Source organism: Macaca mulatta, chromosome 16, assembly GCF_049350105.2.
Source record: "Macaca mulatta isolate MMU2019108-1 chromosome 16, T2T-MMU8v2.0, whole genome shotgun sequence".
Lineage (NCBI taxonomy): Eukaryota > Metazoa > Chordata > Mammalia > Primates > Cercopithecidae > Macaca > Macaca mulatta.
In genome coordinates, this window is record NC_133421.1 from 67,274,311 (window position 1) to 67,298,894 (window position 24,584).

The window sequence follows — 24,584 nt, forward strand, 5'->3', positions numbered from 1 at the left end:
TATACTCAAATAGCTGTGTTTAGGATCGAAATGGTCAGGTCTGGCATATACTGCAGTAGATACTGCAATTCACAAGCAATTTTACAGAAGAAGCACCCAAACCCGACTCTAAACTATGTTTGCCTTTCCTCAAGAGTCACTTCTAAACTTTTTTTCACAACACACATTTTTCATAGTTGTAACCTTTCCATTTGGTGTTTTGTTTTGGGGTTTGTCACTTAATCTAATCTACACATTCCCCAGAGCCAGCAGAGGCTACATTCCTGTCATTTAAAATCATTTGCTGGTGTTTTCCTTATGTCACTATACCATAATTTGCTGAGCCATTTCCTTATTTGGTATTTGGATTATTTCCAATTCTTCACTCTTATAAATAGCGGCAAAGCAACATCTTTGAACAAGTTGCATTTTTTCCCTTTTGGGTTATTTCCTTGGGGTATATTCCCAAAACTGGTATTGCTGGGTCAAAGGTTTGAAAAGTTTCATAGCTCTTGTTACCCACTGCCAGAATGTTCTCCAGGCAGATTGCGGCATGTTTGAGCATTTCAAATGTTTAAGTAGGTTTCCCACGATATAAAATAATATTAACCATCATCTTTTTTTCTGATTCTTCCATAACCTTCATGAGGGAAGGAATTGCAAAATTTCAAAACAAAATAAAAATAAAGATGAAAAAGCACTATTTCTGTAGCCAGAGATGAGCCCTTTTAGGCTAGCTTGATTGTAATGTCAGCTGATGAGGATCTGAGACTGAGATAGTTTTCGGGAGAATTTAAACCCTACTAGTGGCAAGCAATCAGGAAAACTTGTTAAGAAGAGTAGATAGGGAGGCAAAAAATAATAAAAAAGGTTGCATTCTCTTTGCTCAGCTACCTTTAGAGTAATGTCCCCAGCAGAGAGAAAAATAAACTTTCCGTGCCTTTCAGATTCAGGTTATCCATTATCTTTAGGTGACTTCTAAGGATTGTGAATGCTTGCAGACCTTGATATCCTCGGCTTCAGAACTGAAAGATTTTTTGGTTTTGTTTTTGGTTTTTATTTTATTGAAACAGCATCTCACTGTGTCACCCAGGCTGGAGTGCAGTGGCGCAATCACGGTTCACTGCAGCCTCCACCTCCTGGGCTCAAAGGATCCTGCCACCTTAACCTCCCAAGTAGCTGGGACCACATGCACGTGCAACCATACTGGGCTTTTTTTTTTTTTTTTTGAGACAGAGTCTCGCTCTGTTGCCCAGGGTGGAGTGCAGTGGTGGGATCTTGGCTCACTGCAACCTCTGCCTCCTGAGTTCAAGTGATCCTCCTGCTTCAGCCTCCCAAGTAGCTGGAATTACAGGCGCCTGCCACCACACCTGGCTAATTTTTGTATATTTAGTAGAGATGGGGTTTCACCATGTTGGCCAGGCTGGTCTTGAACTCCAGGCCTCAAATGATCTGCCCACCTTGGCCTCCCAAAGTGCTGGGATTACAGGCAAGAGCCACCACACCTAGCCTTCTACTCTTTATTTTGAAAAACAGCAAATTAAAAAAATGCAATGGTTCGCAATCAGCCTGGGCAACACAGTAAAACCCATCTCTACTTAACATACAAAAAATTAGCCAGGCATGCTGGTACACACCTGTAATCCCAGCTACTCGGGAGACTGAGGCAGGAGAATCATTTGAACCAGGGAGGCAGAGGTTGCAGTGAGCCAAGATCATCCCACTGCACTCCAGTCTGGACAACAGAGTGAGACACCATCTCAAAAAAAAAAAAAAAAAAAAAGCAATGAATTTCTGTATATTCTTCTTGTAAATCACCAACTACAGTATTCACATGTTGCCACATTGCTCTATCACTGTCTCGCTAGATATATGTACATATTCTTGGTTTTTGATCATTCATTTCAGCAAAATTTACAGTCATCATGGCCTTTACTTCTAAATAACTTCATGTATCTCCCAAAAGCAAGGACATTTTCTTACATAGCCACAATAACATGTGTTCTTTTATAAATGAACCTCAGTTTAAGAAAAACAAAAAATTAACAATAAACTGAGGCAAATTAAATATTTTCTGTTTCAATACCTTGCACCGTGGGTTCAAAGACCTCCTTGCTCACTGAAGCTCACCTGCCCTGCTTGCCACTCGTCCACACCCCGGAGCTGTGGCCCATCCCTGCTGGGGAACATTCCGGAAGACCCTTGACTCCTTGGCTCTGCTGAGCCTCAGATTCCTGCTGGGGCTTCGAATGTCTTAGTGCCAATCTACACATTTCCTTCCTTCTCTGAAAGCCAACAAGTTGATCATTCAATTAACAGAACACTTAGATTACTGTCAAAGTTAACATCTTTATTTTATTACTGTAATAAGAAACTTTAAACTCTAAATGTTTCAAATTATTTGTTCATAAAATCCCTTATGATTACCACTTATGTAAGCAGGGTCCATCTTTTAATTTAATAATTTTTCAACTGGAGCAATTCGTTCATTTCACAAGTATTTATCAAGTATCTACCATATTCCAGGCATTTCTGGAATTTAAATAGTTAGTACAGGCTGAGCGCGGTGGCTCACGCCTGTAATCTCAGCACTTTGGGAGGCCAAGGCAGATGGATCACCTGAGGTCAGGAGTTCAAGACCCACCTAGCCAACATGGTTAAACCTTGTCTCTCCTAAAAATACAAAAATTAGCCTGGCGTGGTGGCATGTGCTTGTGGTCCCAGCTACTTGGGAGCCTGAGGCAGGAGAATCACTTGAACTCAGGAGGCAGAGGTGCAGTGAGCCAACATTGCGCCACTGCTCTCTAGCCTGGACAACAGAGCGAGACTCTGTCTCAATAAATAAACAAATACATACATACATACATACATACATACATACATACATAAAATAGCTAGTACATTTGAACAACTACTATGTCCCAGGCACTGGGACACCTAGGTTAATCCTCACAATGATTTCTATTCCAATTTTCCAGATGCATAAACTAAGAAGTTAAGTAACTTGCCCAACACCCAGGCAATCTGCCTCCATCTGGAACCTGTGTTCACAGGCACCAGGTAACACTGCTGGGAGAGCCTTAGGGGAAGCTCTTTTGTGGGGCCACCAAAAGCACCCACATTGCTGAGATAGAGGGGACTCTTGCCTTAGGTGGGGCTGGTTGTTTTTGAAGGAAGGACTCCCCCAAAAGGCAATTCCATTTTCCCAGCTTCTGTGCTCTAGCAGATAAAATAGATAGCAGCAAGAAAATGGCACCTGTGTGTGTGTGTAATTGTTTCTGAAAAATTGACAATGCAGTCAACCTTAACTTGGCTTCTAGGACATTCTCAGTGTTCTCTTCCCTCTGGTCATGCCTCCTCTGTCTCCTTCATCAACCTTCACCCTGGTTTTCCATGTCCCAGGACCTCAAGGCTCTGTGCGGGTCCTTTTTTCCTCACGTCCTATCTGAGATTTAAATTTCCCTATGTGGCCAGGCACGATGGTTCACACCTGTAATCCCAGCACTCTAGGAGTCTGAGGTGGGCAAATTGGTTGAGTCCAGAAGTTCGAGACCAGCCTGGCCAACACGTGAAACCGCCGTCTCTACTAAAAATACTAAAAATTAGCCAGGCATGGTGGTGCGTGCCTGTAGTCCCAGCTACTCAGGAGGCTGTGGCAGGAGAATTATCTGAACCCTGTCTGGGCAATCAGAGTGAGACCCTGTCTCAAAAAAAAAAAAAAAAACAAAGGCCAGGTACGGTGGTTCACGCCTGTAATCCCAGCACTCTGGGAGGCTGAGGAGGCTGGATCACCTGAGGTCACGAGGTTTGAAACCAACCTGACCAACATGGCGAAACCCCGTCTCTACTAAGTACAAAAAAGTAGCCAAGTATGGGGCGCATGCCTGTAATCCCAGCTACTTGGGAGACGGAGGCAGGAGAATCACTTGAACCTGGGAGGCAGAGATTGCAGTGGGCTGAGATCGCCCATTGCACTCCAGCCTGGGCAATAACAGCGAAACTCCGTCTCAAAAAAAAGGAAAAAAAAAAAATCCCCTCTGGATCCCGCAGGGCTCCATCCTGTCCACGCTGCTCTGCAGCCTGTGTTACAGTGACATGGAGAACAAGCTGTTTGCCGGGATACGGCGGGACGGGCTGCTCCTACGTTTGGTGGATGACTTCTTGTTGGTGACACCTCACCTCCCCCACGCAAAAAACTTCCTCAGGACCCTGGTCCTAGGTGTCCCTGAGTACGGCTGCGTGGTGAAATTGTGGAAGACGGTGGTAAACTTCCCTGTGGAAGACGAGGCCCTGGGTGGCGTGGCCTTTGTCTAGCTGCCGGCCCACGGCCTGTTCCCCTGGTGCGTCCTGCTGCTGGACACCCGACCCTGGAAGTGCCGAGCGACTACTCTAGCTATGCCCAGACCTCCATCAGAGCCAGTCTCACCTTCAACCAAGGCTTCAAGGCCGGGGGGAACATGTGTCGCTTGTGAACTCTTTGGGGTCTTGCGGCTGAAGTGTCACAGCCTTTTTCTGGATTTGCAGGTGAACAGCCTCCAGACGGTGTGCACCAACATCTACAAGATCTTCCTGTGGCAGGCCTACAGGTTCCACGTGTGTGCACTCCAGTTCCCGTTTTCAGAGGTGAAGCCAGCTGAACTTCCTGGGTCAAGTGGAGCCTTGGAGAACTTTTCTGTCTTACAAGAGGATTGTAAAACACACCAATCAGTGCTCTGTAGCTAGCAAGAGGATTGTAAAATGCACCAATCAGCACTCTGTAAAATGCACCAATCAGCAGGAGCCTAAAAGTAGCCAATTGTGGGGAGGATTGGAAAAAGGGCACTCTGATAGGACAGAAATGGAACATGGGCGGGGACAAATAAGGGAATAAAAGCTGCCCACCTGCCCTCCCACCAACCAGCGGAGGTAACTGTGTTGGGTAACCTCTCCACGCTATGGAAGCTTTGTTTTGCTCTTCCTATCACGGTAAACCTTGCTACTGCTCACTCTTTGGGTCCGTCTTTAAGAGCTGTGACATTCACCATGAAGGTGTCTGCGCTTCATTCTTGAAGTCAGCGAGACCATGAACCCACCAACTCCAGACGCAGTTTCATCGGTAAGTTTGGAAGAATTACCTGTTCTTCCTGCGCCTCATTTCTGACACGGCTTCCCTCTGCTACCCCATTCTGAAAGCCAGGTAACACAGGAATGCCGCTGGGGGCCAAGGGCGCCGCCGGTCGTCTGTCTTCTGAGGCCGTGCAGTGTGGCCTATCCAGCTCAAGCTTACTAGACACCGCGTCACCTACGCCCCACTCCTGGGGTCGCTCGGGACAGCCCAGAAGCAGCTGAGTCGGAAGCTCCCAGGGACAACACTGGCTGCTCTGGAGGCTGCAGCCAACCCAGCGCTGCCCTCAGACTTCACAAACCATCCTGGGCTGATGGCTGCCCACCCACAGCCCGGCCTAGCGAGGGCACCCCCAGCTCTCTCACGCTGGGCTCTACCTCCGAGAGGGAGAGGGGCGGCTCACACCGAGGCCCGCACTGCTGGGAGTCTGAGGGCCTGAGTGAGTGTCCAGCCGAGCCCTGAATGTCCAGCACACCTGCCATCCTCACTCCTCCCGGGCTGTCGCTCGGCTTCACCCCAAGTCCCTCTCCTCTTCACCGGGAGCCCGGCTTCCACTCCCCACAAGGGAATAGTCCCTCACCAGACTTGCCGTTCTCCACTCATCACCCTGACCTTCTCTGACGTCCACCCCCACCATCCAGGTGGAGACCCCGAGAAGGAGGACCCTGGGAGCTCTGGGAATTTGGGGTGACCAAGGGTGTGCCCTGCACCTGGACGAGGGTCCCTGGGGGTTACACTGGGGGGCTGCGGGAGAAAATACTGAATCTGTTTTTCAGTTTTGAAAAAAAATCTGCGCTGGGCATCTCCCGTTTGCCCTCCGTTCTGCCTCCCTCTCTGTGTCCTGCAGGCTGCCCTGGAGAACTGCAGCAGGCTCGCTCTCCCTCGGTTTCCACATGGGTTTTGCCAGTGGGAGGCACAAGCAAGAGACCAGAGTGAGGCAGGGAGTTTATTCTTGAGGGGTCACTGAGCGTTGGTGGTGTTCCTTACTGAAGTCCACAGCTCCTGTTAGAACACCCTCTCCACAGAGTCCTCTCTCTCTGGCTTCCAGTAATCCTTCAGGCCTATTGTAGTAGTAGCTCCCAGTATGCTGGCCCCAGGGTACTGCAGCCTTTGTTGTGTTTCCTTTTGTAATATTCCCTGTCCAGACCAATCACCATTTTCTAGAGCTGTACATTCAACTACGCATTCAGCCTCTTGACTTGAATTTCACGCAGGTGCCTCAAACTCAAAACATGCACACCTGGGTTTTGTTACCTGGGGTTTTTTGTTTTCAGACAGGGTCTCACACTGTTGCCAGGGCTGGAGTGCAGTGGTATGATCATGGTTTACTGCAGCTTTGACCTTCCAGGCTCAAGAGATTCTCCCACCTCAGCCTCCTGAGTAGTTGGGACCACAGGCACACACCACCGCACCAAGCTAATTAAAAAAATTTTTTTGTAGAGGCCAGGAACAGTGGTTTACACCTGTAATCCCAGCACTTTGGGAGACCGAAACAGGTGGATCACCTGAGGTCAGGAGTCTGAGAACCAGCCTGGCCAACATGGTGAAACCCTGTTTGTATTGAAAATACAAAAAATTAGCAGGGCACGTTGGCAGGCACCTGTAATCTCAGCTATTTGGGAGGCTGAGGCGGGAGAATTGCTTGAACCTGGGAGGCGAAGGTTGTAATGAGCTGAGATCGTGGCACTGCACTCCAGCCTGGGTAACAAGGGTGAAACTCCTCTTAAAAAAAAAAATGTTTTTGTGAAGACGAGGTCTCTCTATGTTGCCCAGGCTGGTCTCGAACACCTGGACTCAAATGATTCTCTTGCCTCAGCCTCTCAAATTGCTAGGATTACAGGTGTGAGCCACCACACCCAGTTTAGATTCTTAATATTTTACCCCAAACCGGGTCATTTCTAGAATTCTGTGTCTTCATGAATGGTTAAGTCCATCCATCCCACATGCTATCTTCCTTCTCATCCATCCTCTACCATCAAATTCTCTTAATTTTACCCCTTAAATATCTCTAAAATTTCCCATTTCTGGCCATTTCTACTGCTGCCTATCCCAGATCAAAGTCACCACCATCCATGGCAATGGCCTGCAATGGCCTTTTTTGTTTTTGAGACAGAGTTTTGCTCTTGTCGCCCAGGCTGATGTTGGCTCACTGCAACCTCCGCCTCCCAAATTCAAGTGATTCTCCTGCCTCAGCCTCCCAAGTAGCTGGGATTACAGGCAGCCCGTTCCACCATGCCCAGCTAATTTTTATATTTTTAGTAGAGATGGGATTTCACCATGTTGGCCAGGCTGGTCTTGAACTCCTGACCCCAGGTGATCCACGCACCTTGGCCTCCCAAAGTGCTAGGATTATAGGCATGAGCCACCCGCCTGGCCTCAATGGCTTTCATAACTGCTCCCTGCATTCACTCTCACCTTTTTCATATCCATTCACCAGAACACTGATGGGAGTGATTGTTTTAAACCCAAACTCTGATACCACATTCTTGCTTGAAACTTTTTAATGGATTATCACTGTTCTTAGGATATAAATCTTTATTATGAAAAACTTGGCTGGGCCCTGTGGCTCATACCTGTAATTCTAGCACTTTGGGAGGCTGAAGAGATAGGATTGCTTGAATCCAGAAATTTAAGACCAGCCTGAGCAACGTAGTGAGACCCTGTCTTTATTTTTTTTCTTTTTTGTGTGTTTTTTCATTTGTTTTTTTTGTTTGTTTGTTTGTTTTTAAGACAGAGTCTTGCTCTGTTGCCCAGGCTAGAATGCAGTGGCTCAATCTTGGCTCACTGCAACTTCCACCTCTCAGGTTCAAGCAATTCTTCTACCTCAGCCTCCCGAGTAGCTGGGATTACAGGCACACACCACCACACCTGGCTAATTTTTATATTTTTAATAGAGATAGGGGTTTCACCATGTTGGTCAGGCTGGTCTTGAACTACTGACCTCAAGTAATCCATCTGCCTCGGCCTCCCAAAGTACTAGGATTATAGGAGTGAGCCACCACGTCCGGCCTCATTTCTTTTTGCATCTTTGTCCTTTTTTTTTTTTTTTTTTAGTCTTTTATTTTCTACCCATCTCCATTTTTTAATTAATGTATATATTTTAAAAAGGAAAAAAAAATTGTACACAAATATTCAGAGCAGGATTATTCATAATAGTTAAAAAGCGGAAATAACTTGAATGTCCATCAACTAATGATAAACAAAATATAGCCTAGCCATACAGTGCAGTATTATTTGGCCATGGAAGTAATGAAGTACGAATACATGCTAGAGTGTGGATGAACCTTGGAAACATTATACTAAGTGAAAGAAGCAAGGCACAAAAGATCGCATACCATATAATTCCATTTATAGAAATGTCCAGAGTAGGCAAATCCAGAGACAGAAAGTAGATTATTGGTTGCCTAAGGCTGGATGTTTGGGGGAAATGGAGAGTGACTGCTGAAGGCTACAGGGTTTTTTTTAGGGTGATGAAAATGTTCTAAAATTGACTGTGGTTATTGTACAACTTTGTGAACATACTAAAAACCAATGAATTGTATTTTTTTCTTTTTTTTGATTTTTTTTTTTTTTTTTTTTTTTTTGAGACGGAGTCTCGCTGTGTCTCCCAGGCTGGAGCACAGTGGCATGGTCATAGCTTACTGCAGCCTCAACCTCCTGGGCTCAAGAGATCCTCCCAACCTAGCTTCCACAGTATTGAGAATACAGGTACATACCACCATGCCTGGGTAACTTTTTAATTTTTCGTAGAGATGAAGTTGCACTATGTTGCCCAGGCTGATCTCAAACTCCTGGCCTCAAGCAATCTTCCCACCTTGGCTTCCCAAAGTGCTGGGATTATACACATGAGCCACCGTGTCCAGCTGAATTATATGTCATTTCATTTCAGTTCAGTTCAGTTCATTTTGACGTAGTTTTGCTCTTGTCCCCCAGGCTGGAGTGCAATGGTGTGATCTTGGCTCACTGCAACTTCACCTCCCAGGTTATGTTAATTAGCTAGATTGAGCCATCCCACAATATATACATATTTCAGAACATCATGTTGTACATGATAAATATATACAATTTTTTTTTTTTTGAGACAGAGTCTCACTCTGTTGCCCAGGCTGGAATGCAGTGGCGTGATCTCAGCTCACTGCAGCCTCCGCATCCCAGGGTCTAGCGATTCTCCTGCCTCAGCCTCCTGAGTAGCTGGAATTACATGCACCCACCACCACGCCCAGCTAATTTTTATGTTTTTAGTGGAGACAGGGTTTCACAATGTTGGCCAGGCTGGTCTCAAACTCCTGACTTCAAGTGATCTACCCATCTTGGCCTCCCAAAGTGCTGGGATTACAGGCATGAGTCACTGCACTCTGCCTTTTATTTTCATTTTTATTTTTTTGAGATGGAGTCTCACTCTGTCACCCAGGCTGGAGTGCAGTGGTGCAGTCTCAGCTCACTGCAACCTCCACATCCTGGATTCAAGCGACTCTCCTGCCTCAGCCTCCCGAGTAGCTGGGATTACAGGCGTGTGCCACCATACCCAGCTAATTGTTTGTATTTTTAGTAGAGACAGGGTTTCAGCATGTTGGCCAGGCGGTCTTGAACTCCTGACCTCAAATGATCCACCTGTCTCTGCCTCCCAAAGTGCTGGGATTACAGGCATGAGCCACCTCAACCAGCTACCAAATTGTGCATTTTAAATGGATGAATTTTGTGCTGTGTGAATTGTATCTCAATAATGCTCATATAGCCTCTGAAAGCTTACTTCAACTGGACCTTGTCTACCACACCTTACCTGGTCAACCTTCACCTCATTCCACAAAGCACAGCCAGTGTTCTCTTGGTTCCGCCAATGCAGCACACTCCAGCCCTCCTCCGAGCTTGGGCTTTTACACATCCCCCTTCTTAGAGCACTCTTCTGCCTCTTCACATAATTCACTCCTCCACATTGATATCACTTTCTCAAGGAAGCCTCCCTGCCCACCCACCCTGAGTCATGATCAAGTTCCTCTTCTGGGCCTGCCAAAGCACCCCTTTTACTTTGCTCTCTACCAAATGTCACTTTGTGATTATTTGAATCATGTCCATCTTCCCCACTGAACTAGGCCCCATGAGGGCAGCTCCATGCCTGCTTTGCTCACCCTTGCACTTAACCCCTGTGCCTAGCCCTGGCCTAACACATGACGAGGCCTCCAGATATCTTGGTTAAATAATAAATGAGCACTGTATTGCTGTTTGCCCCTAACTTGGAAAACAAATGATAGGTTCAACAATTCTAGAGCTCCACAAATGACTCAACAAAAACATGTTCGTAGGCACTCCCAACTTGAAATTAGAAGGTTGGAAACTCAGAGGACGGAACAGGCTTAGATAGAAACATTGGCCTCTTCCCAGGAAAGTTCTCCCCAGGAGGTGGGGAGCAAACTCTCCGAGCAGCCAATTACTGGGAACTCACGACTAAGCCCTGTTGCTGTTTATCAAGATACAGATTGACTCTCAGAAGTTCTAGGGTGAACCAAATCCTGCTTCAACCCCATGGGCTTTCAGTGTAGGACTTTTTCTTTTTGTTGGTGATCGCACACCCTACTGGTGGCTTAACCAATACATTGCTTCAGCCCCTGTAACACTCCAGCTCCCCATCCCTTTTATGATGTTTCAGGTATCATAAAAGCAGAGAAAAATCATATATATCAGAAAATCATATATCAACTTTTTTGTTTTGAGGTCTTTCACGCACTGAACTTATTTTAATCATAATTGTCAGTTGTAAATAAACGTTAATTACTATGTTCCTTTTTTGATGTCAAATTGTTGCAATTTGGACAGTGGCTTCCTTATCCTTCTACCATTGCTGGCCTAAAATCCTTGTGTTCTAGGCCCATTCTAAATTGTCCTTGTTCCAAGACACAGAATCAGCCACCCCCTAAGAAGTCTCATTTCCTTTTGATGGGTGCATGAAAGTGGGAGGTTGGCGGAAGAAATGCTGTTAATGGGCCAGGTGCAGTGGCTTAGCCTGTAATCCCAACACTTTGGAAGGCTGAGGCAGGTGGATCACCTAAGGTCAGGAGTTCATGACCAGCCTGGCCAACATGGTGAAACCCCATATCTACTAAAAATACAAAAAATTAGCTGGGTGTGGTGGTGTGTGCCTGTAATCCCAGCTACTTAGAAGGCTGAGGTTGCAGTGAGCTGAGATCGTGCCACTGCACTCCAGCCTGGGCAACAGAGAGAGACTCCATCTCAAAAAGAAAAGAAATTACGTGGCCGGGGCACGGTGGCTCACGCCTGTAATCCCGGTACTTTTGGGAGGCCGAGGCAGATGGATCATAAGGTCAGGAGTTCGAGACCAGCTTGGCCATTAAGGTGAAACCCCATCTCTACTAAAAATACAAAAATTAGCCAGGTGTGGTGGCAGATGCCTATAATTGCAGCTACTTAGGAGGCTGAGGGAGTAGAACCGCTTGAACCTGGGAAGCGAAGGTTCAGTGAGCCAAGATTGAGCTACTGCACTCCAGCCTGGCAACAGAGCGAGACTCCATTTCCAAAAAAAAAAAAAAAAAAAAAGGCTGTTAATGAACTGTATTTTAGGGTGAGAGCCAGGAAATTATATTTCTCTTAAAGGTTTTGGGTTCACAATAATGTTTCCAATTGAACTCTATGTTGTAATTTTTTTTCAATATAAAATATTTTCAGGCCAGGCCTGGTGGCTCATGCTTGTAATCCCAACACTAGGAGGCGAGATGGGAGAAGTGCTTGAGACCCAGAGTTCGAGACCAGCCGGGGTAATGTATCGCAACCCCATCTCTATAAAAGAAAAAAAAAAAGATATAATTGTTTTCATTTATTTTATCTGCAATATTCCTGCATAGAGATTTAATCTTCACCCTCACTGTAATTGTATTTCCCTTCCTAGCCCTCATTTGCCTTGCCATCAGCCATTATACCGTCACTTTGCTGATGGTGATGTCTGTTGGCTTGGTCTCCTTGTTCTGGTTGACCAGACTATCCTCCTGTTACAAACAGCAGGAAACACACCCCCCAAACACAGATACACACACATTGGAAGCCCACATGAATTTCACGTGCATCGTTTGAGGCAGCCTCCTGAGAGCCAGTCATCCTTCCAAGACAGTGACTGCTTCGGGAGTAAAACTAACTGAGAGAGTTTCAGGGAACTTTGTTGTTGTTTTACTGGGTTGACATTTGGAAAGTTTAAAGTCTTTATTGCTCTGAGAGAGTATTTTTTTTTTTTTTTTTTTTTTTTTTTTTTTTTTTTGAGACTGCGTCTGGCTCTGTAGCCCAGGCTGGAGTGCAGTGGCCGGATCTCAGCTCACTGCAAGCTCCGCCTCCCGGGTTTACGCCATTCTCCTGCCTCAGCCTCCGGAGTAGCTGGGACCACAGGCGCCCGCCACCTCGCCCGGCTAGTTTTTTTTTGTATTTTTTAGTAGAGACAGGGTTTCACCGTGTTAGCCAGGATGGTCTCGATCTCCTGACCTTGTGATCCGCCCGTCTCGGCCTCCCAAAGTGCTGGGATTACAGGCTTGAGCCACCGCGCCCGGCTCTGAGAGAGTATTTTAACTTAGCTTTTTTTTTATTGAGACAAGAGTCTTGCTGTGATGCTCAGGCTGCTCTCGAACTCCTGGGCTTGAGCAATCCTGCCACAGCCTCCTGAGCAGCTGGGATTACATAGGTGCACATCACCATACCTGGCTGTTTATCTTGCTTTTTGTCATTAGAAAAGTATCACACAAAGGAATTACAAAGAAGACCATTTCATTCAGAAATGTTGAAAACTACTGAAAAGTATAAAGATGAAACTAAAAATCACGCCAATCTCATCATCCAGAAATAACTGAGGGTCAAGGTGCAGTGGCTCACGTGTGTAATCCCAGCACTTTGGGAGGCTGAGGCAGGAGGATCACTGGAGCCGAGGAGTTCAAGACCTGCCTGGGCAATAGAGAGAGACTCCATCTCTACAAAAATACAAAAGAAACAAATAACTGAAGCTAACGTTTTGAAAAAAGAAGTAGGCCGGGCGTGGTGGCTCACGCCTGTAATCCCAACACTTTGGGAGGCCGAGGTGGGCGGATCACCTGAGGTCAGGAGTTCAAGACCAGCCTGACTGATGTGATGAAACCCCGTCTCTACTACAAATACAAAAATTAGCCGGGCGTGGTGGCACTCGCCTGTAATCCCAGCTACTCGGGAGGTTGAGACAGGAGAATCGCTTGAACCTGGGAGGCAGAGGTTGCAGTGAGCCAAGATCACACCATTGCACTCCAGCCTGGGCAACAAGAGTGAAATTCCATCTCAAAAAAAAAAAAAAAAGTACTGAGAGTATGAAAAACCTTTTTTTTCTAGATCCATCAATGCCTCTTGAAGAGAGTATCAAAAATCAATATGAAACTGAAAGAGCTACTGAACTGCAGACAAAAATTTCATCAGATACATCAGAGATTTCTCTAAAGGTTAAAAAAAATGTGAGAAATATTAAGAGTCAATTGCCTGGTGTGGTGGCTTGCACCTATAATCCCAGCTACTTGGGAGGCTGAGGCAGAAGAATTCCTTGAGCCCAGAAGTTAGAGGTTACAATAAGTTCTGATTGCACTACTGCACTCCAGCCTGGGCCACAGGACAACAAGGCTCTGTCTCAAAAAAAAAAAAAAAAGTTGGCCGGGCGCAGTGGCTCAAGCCTGTAATCCCAGCACTTTGGGAGGCCGAGATGGGCGGATCACGAGGTCAGGAGATCGAGACCATCCTGGTTAACACGGTGAAACCCCGTCTCTACTAAAAAATACAAAAAATAGCCAGGCGAGGTGGCGGCGCCTGTAGTCCCAGCTACTCGGGAGGCTGAGGCAGGAGAATGGCGTTAACCCAGGAGGCGGAGCTTGCAGTGAGCTGAGATCCGGCCACTGCACAGAGTGAGACTCCGTCTCAAAAAAAAAAAAAAAAAAAAAGTCAGTTGTAAAAGTCATCAGTGTTGGTAGAATGCTGATTTAAATGTATTTATGAGAAAATATCACCTTGTCACCTGAGTTAAAACACCCTTACAATCAAAATGGCACGGTAAAAACTGTGGGCTCCAAAGTTCATGCTTTCCCTAATTTCATTTCTTTAAAAACAAAAAAACATTTTTGGCTGGACACAGTGGCTCACGCCTGTAATCCCAGCACTTTGGGAGGCCGAGGTGGGTGGATCACAAGGTCATGCGATTGAGACTATCCTGGCTAACACAGTGAAACCCCGTTTCTACTAAAAATACAAAAAAATTAGCCAGGCGTGGTGGGATGCACCTGTAGTCCCAGCTGCTCGGGAGGCTGAGGCAGGAAAATCACTTGAACCCGGGGGGTGGAGGTTGCAGTGAACCAAGATGGTGCCACTGCGCTCCAGCCTGGGTGACAGAGCAAGACTCCATTGCAAAAAAAAAAAAAAAAAAAAATTGGTAGGTAACTATGTTTTGTTTTATTCTTAACTAATGTTTCTTTTTTCTTAATCCAGTGAAATTGAGCAGTGGGGGGTTGTATACCAACTTTAGTGACACTAATGTTAATAAGTTCTGATGACCCACTACCATCGGACCAGCCGAATATTTCTTAATGAGGAACACTTCTTTCTGGGTGGTTAAACTTAGTCAACCATCCCATAAAAATCAGAAGACTCCTCTGCTGCCTAATTAAACAGTCAAAAAACCAGTTTTTTAATTAGAAAAAAAAAAGGTTTAAGATTCAAGCCTATTTTTAGGCTCATCCTCTAAGAGAAATGAGTAAGCAAAGTCTGAGCTATAATCACAACATCCAGGGCTGCACTCAGTCCCGAAGCACCAGAACACACACACGGGCAGCCTGAGCGCCTCAAGTGCCCCTGCTGCCGCCACTGTTACCAGAAAAAAATGAGGTTGGTTCACCTGGCAAGTAACAAACGACTTGCCATGAGAACACAGGGTTTTTTGGGGTTGTTTGTTTGTTTGTTGTGGGGGTTTTTTTTGAGACAGAGTCTCACTCTGTTGCCCAAGCTGGAGTGCAGTGGCGTGATCTCGGCTCACTGCAACCTCAGCCTCCCAGGTTCAAGCGATTTTCCTGCCTCAGCCTCCCAAGTAGCTGGGATTACAGGTGCCCACCACTATGCCCAGCTAATTTTTGTATTTTTAATAGAGACGGGGTTTTGCCATGTTGCCCAGGCTGGTCTTGAACTCCTGACCTCAGGTGATCCACCTGCTTCAGCTTCCCAATACTAGGATTACAGGCATGAGCCACCGCGCCTGGTTGGAGAACGCAGGTTTTGATCAGTAGGAGTTTTACTTAGCACAAGTAAGAAGGACACTGGGCGTGTTCTTGAAAGCAGTGTCTCCCTGAGGGAAAGTGACAGGAAGGTTTTCCAGGGTGATAGAAATGGGAGAGGGTGCATGACCACTTATAGAGGAGGGGTCCCAATTGTCCAGATGCAGTGAGGCATCATGCCAGCCCATAGGTTACATGTGATGGTAATGAAACCGTTACTCCTGCTGGGGTGCAGACTCTAGCACTGTCGTGAGGAAAGTTCACTCTGGTTCCTCTGTGAGTTGGGGTCTGTCAGGAGCTGGTTCCAACAAACAAGAGGACCACATTCCACATAGGGTTCAGTGGAAAACAGGTTGCAGGGCAGGAGGCTGTAGAACAGGCTGATTGCTCAAGTTGACTAAACCCTTATAATCCCTGGAGACCCTTCCTGTCTGCTTATAGCCTCCCCATCCCCCCAATGCTGCCACAGCAATGAAGGGCCCAGCAAGGTACCCCCACAACCTGTTCCAGCCCCAGCAGAGCATCCTTCACTCCTCTCTTTCCCTCCCTCCTCCATCGGATCATAAAGTATGTCCAAAACCCACTCCTCCCCCAGATCTGAGTCTCCATCTCCTCTCACCAGAATTACAGTGTCAGCCTCCAAACAGACACCTCCTCTACTCTCTCCTGTACCTCCCCGTACAGTCTCTCAACACAACAGCTATGCTGATTACTTGAAAATGAGGCCTGGCGCGGTGGCTAACACCTGTAATCCCAGCACTTTGGGAGGCCGAGGCAGGTGGATCACCTGAGATCGGGAGTTCGAGACCAATCTAAGCAACATGGAGAAACCCCATCTCTACTAAAAATACAAAATTAGCTGGCTGTGGTGGTGCATGTCTGTAATCCCAGCCACTCGGGAGGCTGAGGCACGAGAATCGCTTGAACCAGGGAAATGGAGGTTGTGGTGAGCTGAGATTGCCCCATTGCACTCCAGCCTGGGCAACAAGAGCGAAACTCTGTCTCAAAAAAAAAAAAGAAAAGTCAGACACTGGCCCTGTGCTTAAAACCCTTCATGGGGTGGGATCTCACTCAGAGTAAGAGTTGTAACCTTACAGGGGCCCACAAGACCCATTTCTGTCTAACTTCATCTCCTCCCACTCTTCCCTGCAGCCCCCCCACTCAGCCCCTCCAGCCCCTGCAGTCCCTGGTGCAGACCAAGCACACTCCAGGCATAGGACCTTGGCACTGCCCACCCCTCTAATGCTCTACCCCCAGATACCTGCTTGCGTGATGCCCTCATCTCTGGCAAGTCTCTGCTCATTTCTCAGTTCCCTTCCCCTTCTCCTTCCCTCCTCTCCCCTTCCCCTCCCCTCCTCCTCCCTCCCTCCCTCCTTCCCTCACTCCCTCCCTTCCTTCTTTCTTTCTCTTTCTTCTTTCTCTCTTTCTTTCTCTTTCTTCTTTCTCTCTTTCTTTCTCTTTCTTTCAATGGAGTTTCACTTTTGTTGCCCAGGCTGCAGTGTAATGGCACAATCTTGGTTCACTGCAACCTCCACCTCCCAGGTTCAAGCGATTCTCCTGCCTCAGCCTCCCGAGTAACTGGAATTACAGGTGCCCGCCACCAAGCCCAGCTAATTTTTTTGTATTTTTAGTAGAGATGGAGTTTCATCATGCTGGCCAGGCTGGTCTTGAACTCCTGACCTCAGGTGATCTGCCCACCTCCACCTCCCAAAAGTGCTGAGATTACAGGCGTGAGCCACTGCACCTGGCAGTTTTTTTTTGTTTTGAATTTCAACCATTTTTTTGGGGTCTCACTGTTGCTCAGGCTAGAGTGCAGTGGTGCAATCACGGTTCACAGCAGGCTAGACTCAAGTGATCCTCCCATCTCAGCCTGCAGAGTACCTGGGACTATAGGTGCACATCACCACACCCGGCTAATTTTTTTTGTATTTTTTTTTAGAGATGAGATTTCGCTGTGTTGCCCAGGCTGGTCTCAAACTTCTGGGCTCAAGCAATCAGCTTCAGCCTCCCAAAGTGCTAGGATTACAGGCATGAGCCACTGACCCCAGCCTATTTCTATTTCTTAATGAGATCTTCCAGGACCACCCTATTTAAAATTTCAACCCACCCTATTACCCTCCTCTCCACACTCCTACCTCCTGGATTCCCAATTCTCCTTCCCTTCGCTTCTACGTTTCCTTTTACGTCCCCCTTAGCACTTATCACTTTTTAACATAATGTATCATGGTGGGGCAAGGTGGCTCACACCTGTAATCCCAGCACTTTGGGAAGCCTAGGTGGGCGGATTACCTGAGGTCAGGAGTTCCAGACCAGTGTGGCCAACATGGTGAAACCCCTGCCTTGTATTAAAAATACGGAAATTAGTTGGGTGTGGTGACACACGCCTATAATCCCAGTTACTCCGGGGGCTGAGGCACCAGAATCACTTGAACCTGGGAGGCGGGGGTTGTAGTGAGCCAAGATCGCACCACTGTAATCCAGCCTGGGTGATAGAGGGAGCCTCCCTTTCAAAAAAAAAAAAAAAATGTATCACTTGTTATGTTTACTGTTTTTATTCTGAGTGTCTGCATCACTAGAACATAAGCTCTACTAGGAAGGGAATTGTTTTGTTCACTAATGTATCTGCTGGCACATGGTAGGCACTCGATATATATTTGTTGAAATTAGTCAATACTCATGCCACAGCAATTGGTAAATAATTTGAATATATTGCCTGAAAATATCCCATAAAAGTATCCTATAAAAGATAGTCAAAGGAAAAAGAAACAATGAACCACATCATGGAGAAATGATTGTGGTTAGCAACGATCCTCTTTATATTCAAAATGATTGTACAGGCCAGGCACAGTGGCTCATGGCTGTAATCCCAGCACTCTGGGAGGCCAAGGTGGGTGGATCACCTGAGGTCAGGAGTTCGAGACCAGCCTGGCCAACATGGTGAAACCCCATCCCTACTAAAAATACAAAAGTTAGCCAGGCGTGGTGGTGGGCACCTATAATCCCAGCTACTTGGGAGGCTGAGGCAGAAGAATCACTTGAACCCGGAAGGCATAGGTTGCAGTAAGCCAAGATCATACCAGTCTAGGCGACAAGAGTGAAACTCCATCTCAAAAAAAAAAGATTTTACATAAAATCAGAGTATCTGTCCATCCCACTGCTCCTGCCAACCTTGCCTTACCTGACTGCAGGCAGCTTGCCTTTGTTGGTTTAGGAAGTGCACTGCTCCTGCTTCATTAATTCTCAAATTCATTTCAAAATCATAGATTGCTGGCCGGGTGCGGTGGCTCATGCCTGTAATCCCAACACTTTGGGAGCTGAGGTGGGTGGATCACTGAGGTCAGGAGTTCGAGACCGGCCTGAGCAACATGGTGAAACCCCGTCTCTACTAAAAATACAAAAATTAGTTGGACGTGGTTGCAGGTCTCTGTAATCTCAGCTACTAGGGAGGCTGAGGCTGGAGAGTCGCTTGAACCCGGGAGGTGGAGGTTGCTGTGAGCCGAGATCACACCATTGTACTCCAGCCTAAGCGACGGAGGGAGATTGGAGATTGTGTCTCCAAAAAAAAAAAAAAATCATAGATTGCTTTATTATCCAATCATGACTTTCTTGAACAGTGCATCTTTTTCTTTTTTCTTTTTTTTAGCGGTTTCTAATCATCTTTCCATTTTTTCATTAGAAGACAAGACTTTTTTTTTTTTTTGAGATGGAGTCTCAGTCCAGCCCAGGCTGGAGTGCAGTGGCGTGATCTCGGCTCACTACAGTCTCCGCCTCCCGGGTTCACGCCATTCTCCTGCCTCAGCTTCCCAAGTAGCTGGGACTACAGGCACCAGCCACCACGCCCAGCTAATTTTTTGTATTTTTAGTAGAGACAGGGTTTCACCGTGTTAGCCAGGATGGTCTCGATCTCCTGACCTCGTGATCCACCCGCCTCGGCCTCCCAAAGTGCTGGGATTATAGGCGTAAGCCGCTGTGCCTGGCCAGAAGACAAGACTTTAATGCCTGCAGCGCACTGAGGACTTCAACATTCGTCATCACATAAAGCAGCTGTTATGTTGCAATGTCTTTATCTGCAGTCCTCGGTCAGTTTCACTCTTTCCTATATCCTATATGTTCCTCTTTCTTGAATTGTTCTCTTATTTTCCTGGAATTCATGCAACAAATCGAATCAAATCAAATGTTGTTTGTTTGTCGTGTGTCTACCAGTATCTCTGTTTCATTCATGTCAAAAATCTTGTCAATGTTTATAGCCCGGGCGACTGTTGATGCCAACAGAAGCCAGACTTTGCAGCCCAGTTTTGCTCATATGTTGCCCAAGCTCACTCTGCATCCCTATACGCCTCTCTCACAGTAGCTAAGAAACCACACAGAAACCAGCCTGGGTGGCAGGGGGAACATCTAGATTCTTATAAAGCAAATCTGCTTAGAGCAAAGTATAACTGAACTAGCCAGAAATGTAGAGCATCATTGTTGCTTTCTGTCAACCATCAAGAGGTGAAATGGCTGTAGGAAGACAACTAGCTGGGGGGAGGGGGAGAATGAGTTAAGGATCTGGAATTTCAGGAAAAATGGAGAAAAGTTGAGAGAGAACCTGGATTTAACATTCAAACCTCAGCTTAAAAAAGAAAACTGAGGCCGGGTGCAGTGGCTCATGCCTGTAATCTCAGCACTTCGGGAGTCTGAGGCAGCTAGGTCACAAGGTCAGCAGTTCCAGACCAGCCTGGCCAATATGGTGAAACCTCATCTCTACTAAAAATACAAAAAATTAAAAAATTACACGGGCGTGGTGATGCGTGCCTGTAGTCCCAGCTACTCAGGAGGCTGAGGCAGGAGAATCACTTGAACCTGGGAGGCAGAGGTTGCGGTGAGCTGAGATTGCACCACTGCACTCCAGCCTGGGCGAAAGAGCGAGACTCCGTCTCAAAAAAAAAAAAAAAAAAAAATTAGCCAGGCGTGGTGGTTTGCCCCTGAGGTCCCAGCTACTCTGGAGGCTGATGGAGGATCACATGAGCCCAGGAGGCAGAGGTTACAGTGAGCCAAGATCATGCCACTGCACTCCAGCCTAGGTGACAGAGCAAGATCCTGTCTCAAAAAAAAAAAAAAAAGCCAGGCATGGTGCCTCATACCTATAATCCCAGCACTTTGGGGGGCAGAGGCAGTTGGATCACTTGAGGTCAGGAGCTCGAGACCAGCCTGGCCAACATGGCGAAACCCCGTCTCTACTAAAAATACAAAAATTAGCCAGGCATGGTGGTGGACGCCTGTAATCCCATCTACTCAGGAGGCTGAGAATCGCTTGAACCCACGAGGCAGAGGTTGCAGTGAACCGAGATCGCGCCACTGCACTCCAGGCTAGGCAACAGAGCAAGACTCTGTCTCAGAAAAAAAAAAAGAAAGATAAATCTCCAGTTTGGCTAGAATGATGGAGTTAAATGCACAAAATATCAAGCATCAATTTAATTGGAGAAGAACTGAAACTCGTCAAAAATAGAGATGATAATTTCCAGAAGGCCACAGCTTGTCCCTTGATTTCCTGCTTGTGTTTTGGGAAACGCCATACTCCACATTGCATGGGCAAGTCATCCGAAGCCACATGGGAACAGAACAACCAGAAGCCTACTTCCAGGCTGGCTGAATGAGGGCCTCTTTCATCTTTTTCTTCTGGCAGAGGCCTTGGCAGCCACAGGCTCACAGCACCCTCTGCTGTTAAATTGCAAAGGATGGTGCCTGGGTTTTGAGACTGAGACTGCTAAAGGATTCTGGTCTGGGGCAGGAAGAAAATTACATGAGCAGAAGAAATTCAAAATTGTTTTATTACCTCTAAATAAGTAAATAAAGAGCCAGGTGTGGTGGTGCCCAGTTACAGTCCTGGCTACTCGAGAAACTGAGGTGAGAGGATCACTTGAACCCAGGAGTTTGAGGCCAGCCTGGGCAACAGAGAGAGACCTCATCCCACAAAAAAACTTTTTAAATTAGCTGGACATAGTGATGTGAGCCTATAATTTCAGCTACTCCGGGGGGCTGAGGCAGGAGGATAGATTGAGCGTGGGAGTTCAAGGTTACAGTGACCTATGTTGTGCCACTGCACTCTAGCCTGGGTAACAGAGCAAAACCTCATGTCAAAAAAGAAATGTTTAATGTTCTTAATTGATTATTTAAAAATTGTTTTCATGCAAAACTTCAGGATGGGTTAATTTTGCTGGTGACAGGAGGCAATGATAAAACAAAGAAAAATTATGCAGCTAAACTTTTTCACCAAGGCAGATTTTCAGCCTTTTCCAAGCCAAGTGGAAATGCCCAGTTCACCCCCACCGAGATTCCAAAAACAGGAAAAACACACTTTCTAGCAGTGTTAGTGAAACTCATGTAACACTGTCTCCATTGAGATCGAGCCCTGAGTAACAAAATGGGGGAGACGAACAGGCTTAGCATTATATATAGGGGACTGGGGCATAGCTTTCAGACCCCATAAAGAATAAACCTCCAGCTTTTCAGTTCCAGCATTTTAATACGCCTACCTGCCTGAACAGAGGTAAAATTAGAGACTACATGGTAACATTACAATAGAAGTTTTTACTTCTATTTATAACTTGCTTATTTGGTTATTTTTCCTTACCAAAAGCACAAGACAGCCTCAATATCCTTAAATGCCCCAAGTCCTAAAATTACTTATTTAACCCTGAGAGATCTAGCCGTTGTAAAATAGAACAGCTATCAGTCATGAATTATTTGTGCGCTCTTTTTTTTAAGTCAATCAATTTTTATTCAGGGAATTCCATTTGTGTTGTGATTTCTTCCACTGTCCATCAAGGTCACTTTAGATCCTCTAAAGAACTGGAGTCAAAATATTTATCTTCAAGTTAGCCCTTTTTAGTGAAACGGATGCTTATTTTAATCCAGTTGTCCTGTCAGCCCATAATTCTTTTATTTTGCTTCTGTCATCTCCTTTTCATATGGATATACTGAAGAAGACTTCAAAATTCACCAAGAATCTTTGGGATCTAATTTCTTTTTTTTTAATGGAGTCTCGCTCTATTGCTAGGGTGGAGTGCAGTGGCATGATCTTGGCTCATTGCAACCTCCCCCTCCCGGGTTCAAATGATTCTCCTGCCTCAGCTTCCCGAGTAGCTGGGATTACAGGCGTGCCCCACCACACCCAGCTAATTTTTGTGTTTTTAGTAGAGAAGGGGTTTCAACATGTTGGCCAGGATGGTCTTGATCTCTTGACTTCATGATCCGCCTACCTTGGCCTCCCAAAGTGCTGGGATTACAGGCGTGAGCCACCGTGCCTGGCCACAGGATCTAATTTCTTCAACCAATTTAAGGTCATTTTTAGTGTAGGTGGATCTGCCTGGTTCTCAGTTTGACACCCTCTCTAAACATGAATGAGTTCAAATCATATTCATTCCTAAGCGATCGCACTCAAGAATAGTACAGATGTGTGGAATATGCCAATACCTTTAACTCCAGACATCATGTTCTCAAAATAAAAGCCTTTCAAACAAAAAGCCATTTTATGTATCAAGTCAACATGCAATTGGAATACAAAATTAATACAGCTGAGGATTTCGCTCATATCCCATGCTGTTTATCTATTCTACAGTCCTAGAATCAACCTTTATTATTATTATTATTAAGAGACAGGTTCTGTCTTTGTTACCCAGGCTGGAGTACAGTGGTGCCATCAAAGGTCAGTGCACCCTCCAACTCCTGGGCTCAATCCTCTTCCCCTAGCCTCCGCTTCCTGAGTAGCTGCAACCACAGGCACAGGCCATGATACCCAGCTAATTTTCAAATTTTTATGGAGATGAGGTGTTACTTTCTTGCCCAGGCTGGTCTTGAACGCCTGGCTTAAAGCAACACTCACACCTAGTGTGGGGATTGCAGGCATGAGCCACTGTGCCTGGCCTGGAACCAAACTTTATGGCTATCAATACTCCCATAAATTAACTGTCTCAGGTATCAAAATATCCCTTCTTATATATATCAAAACTCATACTGAACAATGAGTTCTAGGTTGCAAAAGAGGATTTATTTTTTGCACCTATCCATAAGTCTTTGTCCACAAGTTAAACAAAAATATATGTAAGTGCAGTGTGTGCTCTTTTTAAGTACGTTAGACATACTACTGAGAGGCCATGGTGCACAGGGGTTAGGTGAGTGGACCCGGGAGCCAGGTTCCTAGTTCAAAGATGTGCCCTTCCATTTACTGAGTGACTTTAGGCAAACTCCTCCTCTTGGTGTCTCAGTATCCTCAGTTGTGAAATGGGGATGACATTAAGACCTATTTCGGCCGGGTGCAGTGGCTCACGCCTGTAATCTCATCTCTTTGGGAGGCCGAGGAGGGTGGATCATGAGGTCAGGAGATCGAGACCATCCTGGCTAACACGGTGAAACCCTGTCTCTACTAAAAAACAAAAAATTAGCCGGGCATGGTGGCGAGCGCCTGTAGTCCCAGCTACTTGGGAGGCTGAGGCAGGAGAATGACATGAACCTGGGAGGTGGAGCTTGCAGTGAGCCGAGATCGCACCACAGCACTCCAGCCTGGGCGACAGAGTGAGACTCTGTCTCAAAAAATAAAAATAAACATAAAAATAAACATAAAAATAAAAAAAGACCTATTTCATGGGGGTTGTTATGACGATTAAATGAGTTAATTTTTGTAATGTGCTCACAACAACGCCTGGGAGAACTATATAAGTGTTGGTTTAATGCCAACCAATAATTAAATTATGCTGAACAATAATAAAAATTATACAGTGGTTTGAAGTTGGCTTTTCACTATTTAGAATTGCAACTGACAGAGGTGTTTTGTTTTATTTTGTTTTGTTTCATTTCGTTTCAAGATGGAGCTTCGCTCTTGTTGCCCAAGAGTAGGAGTGCAGTGGCATGATCTTGGCTCACTGCAACCTCCGACTCCTGGGTTCAAGCGATTCTTCAGCCTCAGCCTCCCAGGTAGCTGAGATTATAGGCGCCCGCCACCACACCAGCTAAATTTTGTATTTTTAGTAGAGACGAGGTTTCGCCATGTTTACCAGGCTAGTCTTGAACTCCTGACCTCAGGGGATCTTACAGGCATGAGCCACTGCGCCTGGCCTTGACAGAGATTTTATCAATAATATCTTCTTGTTTGTCTTCATGAGGTCTCTTTCAGGCTGTTATGCCTTGGTCACCATCTTCTGCTGAGGTCTAACAAAGGGTTTACTTTCTGCTAAGGGGAAGAAAAGTTGGCCTCATGGGGT

The 24,584-nt window shown here is 46.1% G+C and overlaps 1 long non-coding RNA gene, 1 other non-coding gene and 1 pseudogene across 2 annotated transcripts; 2 read left to right on the forward strand and 1 right to left on the reverse strand.

Moving 5' to 3' along the window:
* Nucleotides 1-3,942: 3,942 nt before the first annotated feature.
* On the forward strand, nucleotides 3,943-5,658 carry LOC144335208 (telomerase reverse transcriptase pseudogene; annotated as a pseudogene).
* Nucleotides 5,659-5,808: 150 nt separating this feature from the next.
* Nucleotides 5,809-23,960, forward strand: LOC144335713 (uncharacterized). Its single transcript, XR_013406833.1, has 4 exons — nucleotides 5,809-6,431; nucleotides 7,372-8,004; nucleotides 19,238-19,862; nucleotides 23,801-23,960. It is a non-coding gene; the product is annotated as an uncharacterized LOC144335713 (long non-coding RNA).
* LOC114673311 (small nucleolar RNA SNORA40) lies at nucleotides 23,309-23,436 on the reverse strand. Its single transcript, XR_003724030.1, has one exon. It is a non-coding gene; the product is annotated as a small nucleolar RNA SNORA40 (small nucleolar RNA).
* Nucleotides 23,961-24,584: the final 624 nt, after the last annotated feature.